Consider the following 12,900-nt stretch of genomic DNA (forward strand, 5'->3'; position numbering starts at 1 on the left):
TTTATAACGTCTTTGTCTGGTTTTAGTATCAAGGTAAGGCTTGCTTCATAGAATGAATTTTAATACATCTTTCTCTTTAACTTTTTAAAAAATAGTTTAAGGATAGGTATTAATTCTTCTTAAATGCTTCGTAGAATTTACCTGTGAAGCCATCTAGTCCTCAAGTTTTATTTGTTGGGAGATTTTTGAGTACTGCTTTAATTTTGTTGATAGTAATTGGTCTGTTTATATTTTCTAATTCTTCTTGGCTCTATTTAGGAAGGTTATATGCTTCTAGAAATATCCACTTCTTCTAGATTGTTAAATTTGTTGGCATATAATTGTTCATAGCATTCTTTAATGATTTTTTGAATTTCTGTGGTGTTGGTTGTAACTTCTACTCTTTCATTTATGATTTTATTTATTTGGGCTCTATATCTATTTTCTTGACGAGTTTGGCTAAATATTTGTCAATTTTGTTTATCTTTTCAAAGAACTCACTCAGTTTCATTGATCTTCTATTTTTAAAATTTTTATTTTGTTAATTTCCACTCTGATCTTAATTATTTCCTTCCTTCTGCTTACTTTGGGTTTTGTTCTTTTCCTAGTTCTTTTAGATGTAAAGTTAGTTTGTTGATTTGGAGTTTTTCTTGTTTCTTGAGATAGGGATGCATAGCTATGAACTGTCCTCTTAGAGGCTTTTGTTGCTTACCATAAATTTTGAAAAGTAGTGTTTTCATTTTCATTTATCTCAAGGTAACTTTAATTTCCTGTCTGATTTTCTCTTTGATCTATTGGTTGCTTAATAGCACGTTGTTTAGTCTCCATGTATTTGTTTTTTTCGAGTTTTCTTTCTGTAGTTGATTTCTAGTGTCCCACCACTGTGGTCAGAAAAGTTGCTCGATATGAATTCAGTTTTCTAGAATTTATTGCGGTTTGTTTTGTGGCCTAATATGTGATCTATCCTGGACAACATTGCATGTACACTTGAAGTAAAAATGTGTTTTCTGAAGTTTGGGGATGAAATGTTTCATAAATGTCTGTTAAGTCAATCTGCTCTAATATGGCATTAAAGGACATTATTTCCTATTAATTTTGCATCTGGATGATTTAATCATTGGTATGAGTGGAGTATTAAAACCTCCTAATATTACTATAACACTGTGAATATCTCTTTTCATGTCCATTCATATTTGCTTTAGATATGTAGGTGCTCCTATGTTGGGTGCACAGGTATTTATAATTGTTATTTCTTTTTCTTGGATTGATGCTTTTATGATTATGTAATGTCTTTCTTTGTCTTTCATTTACATTCTTTGTTTTAAAGTCTATTTTGTACGATATGAGTATTGCTGCCCCAGCTTTCTTTTTGTTTCTATTTGCATTAAATACCTTTTCCATCCCCTCATTTTCAGTCTATATATGTCTTTTGATTTGAAGTGAGTCTCCTGTAAGCAGAATATAGATGAATTATGTTTTTTAATTCATTCAATCACCTTATGTCTTTTTATTGGAGCATTTAATCCATTTACATTTGAAGTAATTATTAAGTATATGCTTACTGCTATCTTCTTAATTTTCTTTTGTTGTTTCTGTAGTTCTCCTTTGTTCTTCTCTTCTTCTCTTAATCTCTTCCATTGTGGTTTTATGGTTTTCTTTAGTGTTTTGTTTGGGTTCCTTTCTCTTTTTTCTTTGTGCAACTTTTATAGGTTTTTTTGTTTCTAGTTACCATGGGGTTTATGTATATTATTCTATATCTATAGCAGTCTATTTTAAACTGATAAGTATTTAAATTCATATATAGTTCTAAAAGAACTATATTATACTCTCCCTTCTAACTTTTATGTTTTTGATATCATATTTTTTGATATTTTTGCTTTATGTATCTTCTGCTTATTGTTCAAGTTGAGTTTTGTGCTTTAGTCTTTTGACATTCATAGTGGCCTTTTAAATTTGCCTTATTTATTAAATAGTTGATTTTACCTGTGAGATTTTTCCCCATTCTAATGTTTTCTTATTTCTGATGATGGCCTTTCATTTTCTGCTTAAAGAATACCCTTTAACATTTGTTGTAAATCTGTTTTAATGGTGATGAACCCCTTTAGTTTTTACTTATCTGGAAAATTCTTTTATTCTGATTTAATTCTGAATGATAACCTTGCTGGGTAAATTATAAGTTCTTTTTTTCCAGCACTTTCAAAATGTCCTGCCACTATCTTTCAGCTTTAAAGTCAGTGCTGAGAAATAAGCTAAGAGCCTTATAAGGTTTCCTTTGTATGCAACGAGTTTTCCTCTTGCTGCCTTCAAAATTATTTATTATTTTTAACTTTTGCCATTTCAATCACAGATATTACTGTGGGTCTCTTTGGAGTTATCTTGTTTGGTGTGGAGTTCTCTGTGCTTCCTGGGTCTGGATGTGTGTTTTCTTTCCCAGTTTAAGAATGTTTTCAGCCATTGTTTTCTCAAATAAAGCTTTTGTTCTTTTTTCTCTTTCTTCTCCTTCTGGGATCCCTATAATGAGAATGTTTTTGCACTTGATATTGGTCCCTGGAACCATCCCCAGTATTTTAATTTTTTTTTCTTTTTGCTCATCTTATTGTTTGATTTCCACTAGTCAGTATTCCAGATCGCTGAATCATTCTTCTGTATTAGCTAAAACACTATTGATTCCTTCTAGTGTATTTTTCATTTCAGTTACTGCATTCTTCAGCTCTATTTGGTTCTTTATTATACTTTCTATTTGTTGAAGTTCTCCCTAAGTTCCTCTATTCCACAGGTTTGGTGAGCATCCTTATGATTGTTTCTTTGAATTTTATCAGACAAATTACCTATCTCTGTTTCATTAGGGTTTTATTCTGGTGATTGATCTTGTTCCTTCACTCAAGAGATATTCTTCTGTCTTTTCATTTTGTTTGACTTTCTGTTCATTTATATGAATTAAACAAAATGGCTATCTCTTCCAGTCTTGAAAAAGTGGCCTTGTATAGAAGCAATCTCTGTAAAGGCTATGTGTGTCAGGTGTTTTTGGAAGTCCTGTTGAATCTAAATGGGAGGCTATGTCATTCAGAACGCTGGCCTACCGCGATAGAATGCCTCTGCATGGGGAGGTCAAGTGTGTGTAGTTATGACCTGTTGATCTTGTTTGCTTCTGTTCGGAGCTGAAATGGGCTTAGGTGATACAGCTGAGAGCATGCTGCAGTGACCTTGAAGATATGCCAGATCACCAGGACAGAGCTCCTGCTTGCACTATCAAGGTAGAAGGGAATGCATACAATGTCACTCACCAGCACCTCTGATTCCAGAGAATCCCAGTACTTACCTAAGAACTCCTGTGCCTCCTCAGCCTTTTTTATACAGTCTCTCTCTCATTTGTTGTACAAAAAGTGGTCTTGTGTAGAAATGACCTCTGTGTAGGCTGTGTTTTCTGGGTCATCTTGTTAGCCCTCTTGGAGCCAGCTGGGGACTTATGGTGCCTGCGGGTCTGGGTTACCAGGCTGTAGCAGCTCTAGGCAGGGAAACCAAGTGTGTAAGATGACACCCTGTTGATACTGCTAGCTCCCTTTGTGTAGAGCTGAAATGGGCTCCAGGCAGTGTGGCTGGGAACACACTATAGCTATCTTGTAGATAGGCCAAAATACCCAGATAGGCTTCTGTCTGTTCTACCAAGAGGGAAGGGGACATAAACTGGTACTCACTGGCACTTCCAAGCTCAGGGAGCTCCTGCATATTCCCTGCCTTAGCTATACAGTCTCTTTCTCTTATTTGTTATTCAGAAGCTATTCAGTCACCTCTCAGTTGTCTCTCAAGAATAATTGCTCTCTTTATAGGTATACATTTCAGTGTGCTTGTGGGAGGGGACAAGTTCAGTTTCTTCCTATGCTGTTGCCATCTTGGATTTCTATTTTTCCCTAATTTATTCAGGCAGCTTTTCCTCCCACAGTGATTTCATCTTTTGTCCCAGAATAGATCCTGATTTATATTAACCAATCACAATTACCTCCATTTCACCTGGGAGGGATTAGTAGATGAGGGAAGCCTGCAGGGGAGCATCTTCAAGTTGTTCCCTTCTCCTCAGGTGGTAACTTGTGTCTGAACAGCTGTCCAGACTGTGCAGCCATTCTGCAGCTGGCCAGAAGATGGTTGACAAGCAAGAGGGAGAACCTGGATCTCCCATGATATTGTTGAGCTGCTGTTCTGTGAGATAATAAATGACTGAGTTTTTCACACCAGTTTGAGCTGGAGCTTTATGTTATCTATGACTGAAAACAACTAATAAACCCAGAGCACAAGAACTATTTCTGCAAATATGTATATTAGATAACATTAGTGCTCTCAGCAGGAGTAGTGGGATCATTTGGGGATTGTCACAATAATTGGTGGGGGAGCACTCCACTTATTTCCTGGGAGGAAACAGGAATGTTAGATGTCCTGTAATTCATAGAAATATTGAACAAAATCATTATCTCATATTCCACAAGACTAAAATATTCTATTATACCACCATGATAACATTATACATGCCTAGAATCACCCCATTCTAGATATAATCACGAAGCATTTCTGCACAGGCTTAATATACAGCTATCATGTAAATCTCATTATGCTTCTTGTTTGGAAGCATAATGAGACTTGCGTGCTGTTTTGAAAAATCTCACAGACCAGAAAGCTGCTCATTGAGTTTGACACTCTTACTCATATTTGTTTGCATTTACACTGTGGCATTCCTGATGATTGTCTGCATAAATATACTCATTTGACTTCCTCACTATGTTTCTTGATGCATAACTACCTGGGCATTTAGTAATTGATCACTATAGTGACTTTTAAAATATTTTTGTAGGTGGGTTATATTATCTATGATTTTTTTCCATGTAGTGTTACAGAATAATTTACTTTTAAAAGGAAATAATGATGGAAATGGTTTCACAGACATACATATACAAAACTGATCACATTGTATACCTAAAATACATCCTATTTAGTATACTTCCATTATACCCCTGTAAAGATGGAGAAACAGGGGGTCTTAGGTGTGATAAAATTGAAAGCAAGATAGGTAATCTGTGAAGTCTTTTCTAAAATTTCAGAAAAATACTATTTTACAAAGAATCTTGAAGTCGTGAACTCTAAACACGTAAGCCACTTCCAGAGATTTATGTATCTTTAGAGGGCACAGGTTGATCTCTTTGAGTTTCCTCTTTTACTGAAGTATGCCATGTAAGAAGACACTCAGTGACTATTGCCTGATCAGGAGACTCACCATTCTATTGTGTATCTAATGATACCTAACTATTCTATTGCTTAATTTTGGAGAAACCTGAATATGAAAATCACTTTCGAGTCTTCCATACCCTATCCCCAAATATGATCCATATTACTTCATAAACTGTTACTTTTCTGTCTGGTTGATTAATATTTAAAAATATAGTAGACCCAAAGCCAGTAATGTGCTAGAGCTGGCTCACACTGGTTTTTAAGAGACAATTATGTGCTTTTCTTTACAACTCCACACTGAGTGCTTTTATATTGTTGGCTCAGCCATTGATATCAGCCATTGAGGGAGTATTTGCACCATGGAAACAGGCAAATGCAAATGCTACAGATCAGGGCTTCTTTCTCCCTAAGAACATATAGTTAAACATTTGTTAAACTAGCTCACCACTGCTCAGAATGTGAGCAGACACCCTCTTCACTTAGATGTGTCCAGACTGCAAATTGAAACATATAAAGTAGCAAATGCTTATTCTTAAAACTTCAAATAAGGTGTAGCTTTTTTCTGAATATCAAAATCTGCTTTTACATTATCAGAAGACTGAGAATACATACTAGGACACTGACCTTTTCTAGGAGTAGGTAAAAGATCTCTAGATCATTGATGAAAAGGTGGGTTCATGAATAGGTGGGTAACAAGGAAGTAAAGATGATGCCAAGTATCTGTGTGTATGGGTTGGGGGCGGGGGAAACTGGCTTGAAATCAAAGCTAACAAATTTGGGTTCCAACTAATAGATCTGACGCAAATGGTATGATTTCTGGAAGTTCATTAGTATACTCGTATTGAATGGGATTTGGCAGTGGGCTTGCTTTCCATTGGCATGAGGAAGTTAAAGAAGAAACTGCCAACAAAGATTTAGCCAACTAGATTACAATCAGCACACTCCACCTGAACTTGGTGCCCACATGACCATGAGAGTTAACACCTGGAAGTCTCCAGAACTTGGTAGGAAGCAGATGAAAAGATTCAGAGATGAGGAAAATGTGTTAAGGGCCTGGACCTTGAGCTCACAGAGACTCAGACTGCAGCCCTGAAATATAAAGCAAACCCAAATGTAATGAGATTAGATACATGCACCCTGACAGCAGAAGTCACACTGAGAAATAGAGACACTATATATCCTATGTATTCTCCCAATCCAAGGAAGAGGGCACGAGAACTTTTCAGACATCTGGACTGTGGACTGGATCAGGGGATGTTTACCTTTGTGGTCACCTTCAGATTCCCCTCTATACTCTTCTCTCTTTTCTATGTGATGTCTCCTTATCTCCCTCAAGCACACATTTATTCAGCACAAATATATCATGGAGCCCAAGATACCTTATTGCTCTCTCCCAACTCCACATTAAAACTCACTCCAAGAAAAGGATCTAATGTCAGACATTTCTTCCTCACCCATCTCAGCCCAGTCATATCAAATCAAAAGAAATGTTCATCTTATATACCACTGTGCTGCAGGGACCATAACTCTGGTACATTTTATATCGTAGGAGCATCTGAATTATTGTACTTCAGCCTAGTTGAGTTTTGCTTTCTCTGTCTAACTGTGGAGTTGACATACTGTGAAGAATTTTCTGGAGACTTTGTGGATACAAATAATTGGATCCAGACAAAACCAAGCACTTCTCTGAGTCTGATTTCTATAAATTATAACTTTGTTGTCTTTTTCTGAGTAGTTAGGATTAACAGCAAAACAGGGTGTGGGTGGATGGCTATTGAAGAGTGTGTTTCACTCAAAAGATATTAGAGATATAAAAAGAAAAAAAAGATAGTATTTGAACTATTCCTATTTGGAAAAATTCTCAGTAACAGAAAATCAGAAAGCCATCACTTCAGACACTATGCTTATGGGAACATTAGACTCGAGAAGATAGTGGATGGATCTGCTAATTGATGCTGAAAAATCACTTGTGTTTGCAATTAGTCCAAAACAGTGATGGAGGATGGCAACTGGATGGTTCTGAACAGAAGGGTCTATTTGCCACATTAAAAGGTGAAGACTTCTTTATCTATCTCTACTGCCATACACATCTGTTCAGGTACCTTTTAAAAACATATTTTCATTCATACAACTTTTGAGATTGAAATTGTGTAATCAGAATTTCAAGAAAAAATGTGGAGTAGCAAACAATTTTATTTGCCCTGGATTTTAGAGAGAAATATCATGTTAGGAAGGAAAAATAATAAGCCCCAGCTGCCATTTATTAGGAAAAATAAATTTTCAAAAAATTCAAAACGTATAAATCATATAGGTAAGGTTTTTGTCATATACATATATTAACAAAATTTGTAAAAGGTAAAAATCATCATGGGTCATGCAAATATAAAATGAAAATATCATAAATTTTATTTACATTTTTAACTAATGAGGGAATCAATAAGATGTTAAATGAGTTCAACATGTAGTTCAGCATACACACATAGACATACAACAAAGGCAATTAGAAACATTGAGGTAAATTTATAAATGGATGTAAGATTAGTCAATATTCACAGGGCAATAATTAATTACATATCCACTAGACAAAATACATTTGTATTTCAATGGTCAAGAATCATTTGTATTATCATGCAGTTTCTTCAATTTACAGAGTTCTAAATTAGCTCAAAAACAATGACTCAGAGATAACTTGAAAATGTATCTACAAAGGATAATAAGTAATCTCTGACTATTCCAAAATTTTCAAAAGTTTGTGTGTGTGTGTGTGTGTGTAATTTTTAATTGGATTTTTGTATCCATGGATTAAATCTACTTTTGTTTTAATAAGAAATAACTTAGCAATATTTATTTTTTACTAATTTTAATTTTATACATGTATATAGGAAGAAACCTTGCTTACATAAATAAGTAGTTGGTAAGTGAAAGAATTGTTGAGGCAACTCTATTCTTTGAACTTCTTCTGAGTTATATGCCAAAAATTACAGAATGAATCACTTTTAATGATCCATTAGATGATATTTAGGTTTTCTTTTAACTTTATTGGAATAAAAGAATTAGAAATAATCTATGTTGTTACCATCATTAGAATCATTGACTTTCTCAACACAAAATTTTGAATTGTTACTTACTTTGTTGCCCCCAAAGACATGTACATCCTGGAATAATGCATCATAATAATGTGAGTAAGAGGTATGCCTTTTATAAAATGGAGAAGGACAATTGAGAAGGCAAAGGAGAAAGAAGAGAACAAGCATTACGGTGTTATTTTTCTTGATGCTTCCCATGTCTGGCACAGAGTAAGATTTTTTTTAATTAACAGCAACCAAAAATATGAGTGAATAAATAAATGTCAAAAGTAGATTTACTATAAGACTAACAAAGCTCAAGTTTCAGGGCCTTTCAAAGACCTGGGTAAACACTTCAGGAAAGTGTCCACATGAGCATATGTTTCTTAAGTGAGCCTTTAACAATATGCTTATATGTTTATATGTAATAAAATTTGCAAAAGTAAAATAGTTTAACGGCAATGAGTTAATGTCTTTTTTTATTCTTATTTCTTGTCAATCACATTCTCCCCTCTCTAGGGTGAGGTGGAATGGCTGCAGGCCACTTGGGATCCAGTTAAGGGATAGCTGAGTTCAGGATATAATTAGTTTAGATTTAGTAAAATAAATTTATGCGAAGTTATTGCTAATTATTTTGACGTATAATGGCTTCTAGGAATGTCTCTATTACACACTGTGTCTAATCATGCCACATCAAGACTTGAAGATGCAAGGCCTAAGATAAGAATAAGTTCTACAGAACTCAGCTATGTATAGGGGAGGAGAAACAGGTTTTGCTAGGTGTAGATCCAGAAGCTAGTCTGTGCAAAATTCTTCCAATCATCATTATGTAAAATTGTATGAAGAGGATCGTCAATACCTCTCAAAACAAAAGTTTACTATATGCTTTCTTTTTTCTTCTTTTATGGAGTGGGATATTTGCTACAATACAAACACATTTTTCCTGCATTTAGAAAGATGAATATTTTAACAAAACAAGTGAGAAATTATAGAGTCATGATTTGGATGTACATAAATGTATATCTATGAATTTATTTGGATGTATATTTTCTTTTTTCAAGCTTAGATTTATTAAAGAATTAAGAGAAAAATTTGTATTAAATTTAACAGAATACAAACAAAAGTGAAAATATGTGCAATGGAGTCAATAAGAATTATTCTCTGAATTTTAACCAAAAAAGTCCAGATCATTCCAAAAACCTTAATTCATCAAAATGAAGAGATAAATTCTGAGTAGAAATCATGAATAGGATTGGATTATAGGAAAAACTAATCAATGAAGATGCAAGAATCATATGAACACATTGGGAAAAGATTTAAATGTCTTCTTGATTTGAGACAAAATATAATGAAGATACCATAAAACTCACAAAAAGTTGCTCTGACTAGCCATTGATGAAACTTGTTCATGCATATCTTCAGTTCAAGGAGAGTTTATGATTAGCCATTGTAAAAAAAAAAATCTGAAATGTCCTGAAATCTCACTGTTTATATATGACAGAAGTTTTCCCAAATTTTGACAATAACAACAATCTTAAAATTACATAATATGACCAACAATGAAAAGTAAAACAAATGAAAGTTTGTAAACCTTCAATAATAAAAGCTAAAGTTTAATTAACCATGCTAGGAGAATGTGAATTCTTTCTATTCTCTCCATAGAAAATGTTACTACAAAACTGTTGTCTTATGAAGAGGTGATCAAAGAGAGTGTGACCAAAACAGGTAGGGAAAAAGCATTTTAGAGGTATGTTGGGAAGTTTATAAATAAATTATTTTTCTCAATTTTGTGAAGTTAAGGTATGTTTTAGATTTTCACATTTATAATTTTTTTGGAAAGATTTCTATCTTACCCCTTCCAATATTTCTTTTGTATATTCTCTCTCCTCTTCTGTTGATGTTAAATCTTAATACTATATTCTCTGTCTCTTACCAAACTCTTGCATTTTTCTATTCTTTGTCTCTTCATACTTTATTTTGAATATTCGCTTCTGACCTAACTTCCAGCTTGCTAAATGTCTCCTCAGCTAATGACTCATCTACTATTAAATCCAAATATGAGTTCTTAATTTTGCATATTGAATTTTTCAGTTTTGGAATTTGCTTTTGTTTTTTTGGGGTTTTTTGGCATAGTCAATTTTCTGCCAAAATTCTTAGTATTATCTCTTATATCCTTGAACATTAAAAAAATTGTTATGTCAAAATATGTATTTCTATTACATTTTCTTATTTCTATTTTTCTATTTCTATTAAATTTTGTTTTCCATTTATTTTAAAATTTGTAATTCTGCGGTCTGGAATCTCTGTGTGTCTGTTGTTACTATTGTTAGTTGTGTCAGCTGATGTTTACACACATTATCTTGTCTCTTAAGAAGGCTAGTTATTTTTTTTAATGTATGCTTGATACTCTAACTCAAAACTGTTTATAGAAATAATTTGTGGCTCAGGTGCTAACAAAATAGTGAAGAATTACTGGACTAAGATCCAGAAGACAGAATTGAGCCCAGCATTCGAAGCCACCTTTTCCTGGAAGCATTTGCCTGTTTCTGAGGGACGAGCTGAGTGCTGAGTGATGACACTGACTAACTAATGGGGCCAGGGGAATAGCCCTAGAGTCCAGGGCTTGCCAAGGTGTGTGTGTGTGTATGTATGTATGTGTGCCAATGACACAACCCATCAGGGCCCCAAAGCAAAGTGAGTGGAGGATAAGGGTACATTTAGTTTGAGTTCATGGGCTGTATTTACGTGGTTCACCACCATTTCCAGAAACAGTTAGGTTGTTGCCATCCAGGTGCAGATATGGCTTCCAGGAATGCTCATAGAGCCCATTCTGCTGACGTACCCGGTGTGGTAATCTGAAGGTGCAGGGTCATCTCACGGTTCAAACATGCCCTGCAGCACCTGTGCTGTAAGTACTTGGGGAAGGGAAGAGAAACAAGGTTTGAAAACTATGGAATCAGAAGCCAGTCTGTGGAAAAGTTTTCCAAATCTTACGGCTTACAAATGAAAGTAAGTGTATAGAAGTTATCCAAAATTTGACAAACCACTAAAATTTACATGATGTCAATAGTGAGTTGCAAAGCTAACAGAAATTTTTGTGAACTATCCATAATAAACAAATTTTGATTGATTGTGCTAGAGGAAGAACTCAATTATTTCATTAGCCTCTATAGAAATGGTATTACAAAATTGAAGTCAATAGAAAAGGCAATAGAAGAATATGCAGCCAAAATATAAGGAAATAAGAAATACAGAGGTGGGTAGGCAAGTAATAAAGATACTATTTTTCTGGATTTCATGCTGTTTGTGATATTTCATAAGTTTCAAAAATTGGTAAAACATTGTGATTTATTTTATCTTTTTAAATGATATAAAATTTATATTTAATTTTGGCTTTTGTCATGTCACCTAAACTCTGTGAACTTCAGCTTAGTCATCTGTGAAATGAAGGAGTTAGCCTTAAAATTCTAAGGTCAACTGCAGTTGTAAAGGCAGTGGTCTTGTGATGCTATGAATTGTAGAGGCAAGAGATTTAGTGACACTTAGCTCCCTTTGCGACCTTGTAAAATTACATGTCTTCATTTGACAGATGATGAAAAAAATGACCCAGAACAAAAAAAACACACATACTCACAACTGCAGAACTCCTGAAAGGAGCAATGGAGAACAGGAGGGATGAGGCAACTCTCAACCCAGTACCAGCTCAAAGGTATAAAATGGTTAGCACAAGAAATAGTAGAAGAGAATTTATTTAGACAGATCTTTTAGAGTCTGTAGCATTTTCTTCCATATCCAGAAGTTTAGAATTATTATTTTCATTGAAATAGATCTTTTAATTATTAAAATTAAACTGACTAGAAATGATCAGAAGAGACTTTGGTTTGGGTTTTGCTTTTTTTTGTGTGTGTGTGTGTGCATTTAATGTAATATGATTAGAAAAATCACAGGATTTAATCCCAGAGTTTATCCGGAATAAAAAGAGGCCGACATAGCCACTTTGCAGGAGCAGTCATGAAAAAGAATAAAATTATTTTATGGCTACCATTAAGTTCCACTCTTTTAACTTACTGCTTTCAAAACACTAGATGCAGAAATGTTATGTAAACTATACACTTAATTTCATAGACAAGTAAAATTTAGGAACTTTTTGAGAGATTGATATTGGGTTACCAAATCTTTATTTTCTTAAGTAAAAATACTTTTAAATTCCACCATCTAAAATTACAAACATTTCATAAGAGGAAAAATAACTTTATACCAAGAAAGTATGAAAAGATATAATGTTATATTATCAGAATAAAAAATAGTACTTGAAATTTAATAAGTTCAACTTTATTAATATTTACCTCATAATTCTTTTTCCCATAGATAAGTAAAGAATATAACAGACCTGGGTATAGAAGCTTTGAATGAAATGTTTATTGAGGCATTGCTTTTTTATTGTGACATTTTATAAATCAGAAAAAAAAAACATAATGGTCATTTCAGTATTTCAAACCTATTTAGACTGACATGATCCACAAACTGAGGCACAGATTTAGTCAAATCTCTTTGATTTTCTCACAGAATTGTCCATAAGCTCTAAAACTTTTCTGGATCCAAGGCAGAGACAGGACATCAGTCCTCATGCAATGGCAGCTGG

Source organism: Pteropus medius, unplaced genomic scaffold (genome assembly GCF_902729225.1).
Source record: "Pteropus medius unplaced genomic scaffold, Ma_sr-lr_union100, whole genome shotgun sequence".
Lineage (NCBI taxonomy): Eukaryota > Metazoa > Chordata > Mammalia > Chiroptera > Pteropodidae > Pteropus > Pteropus medius.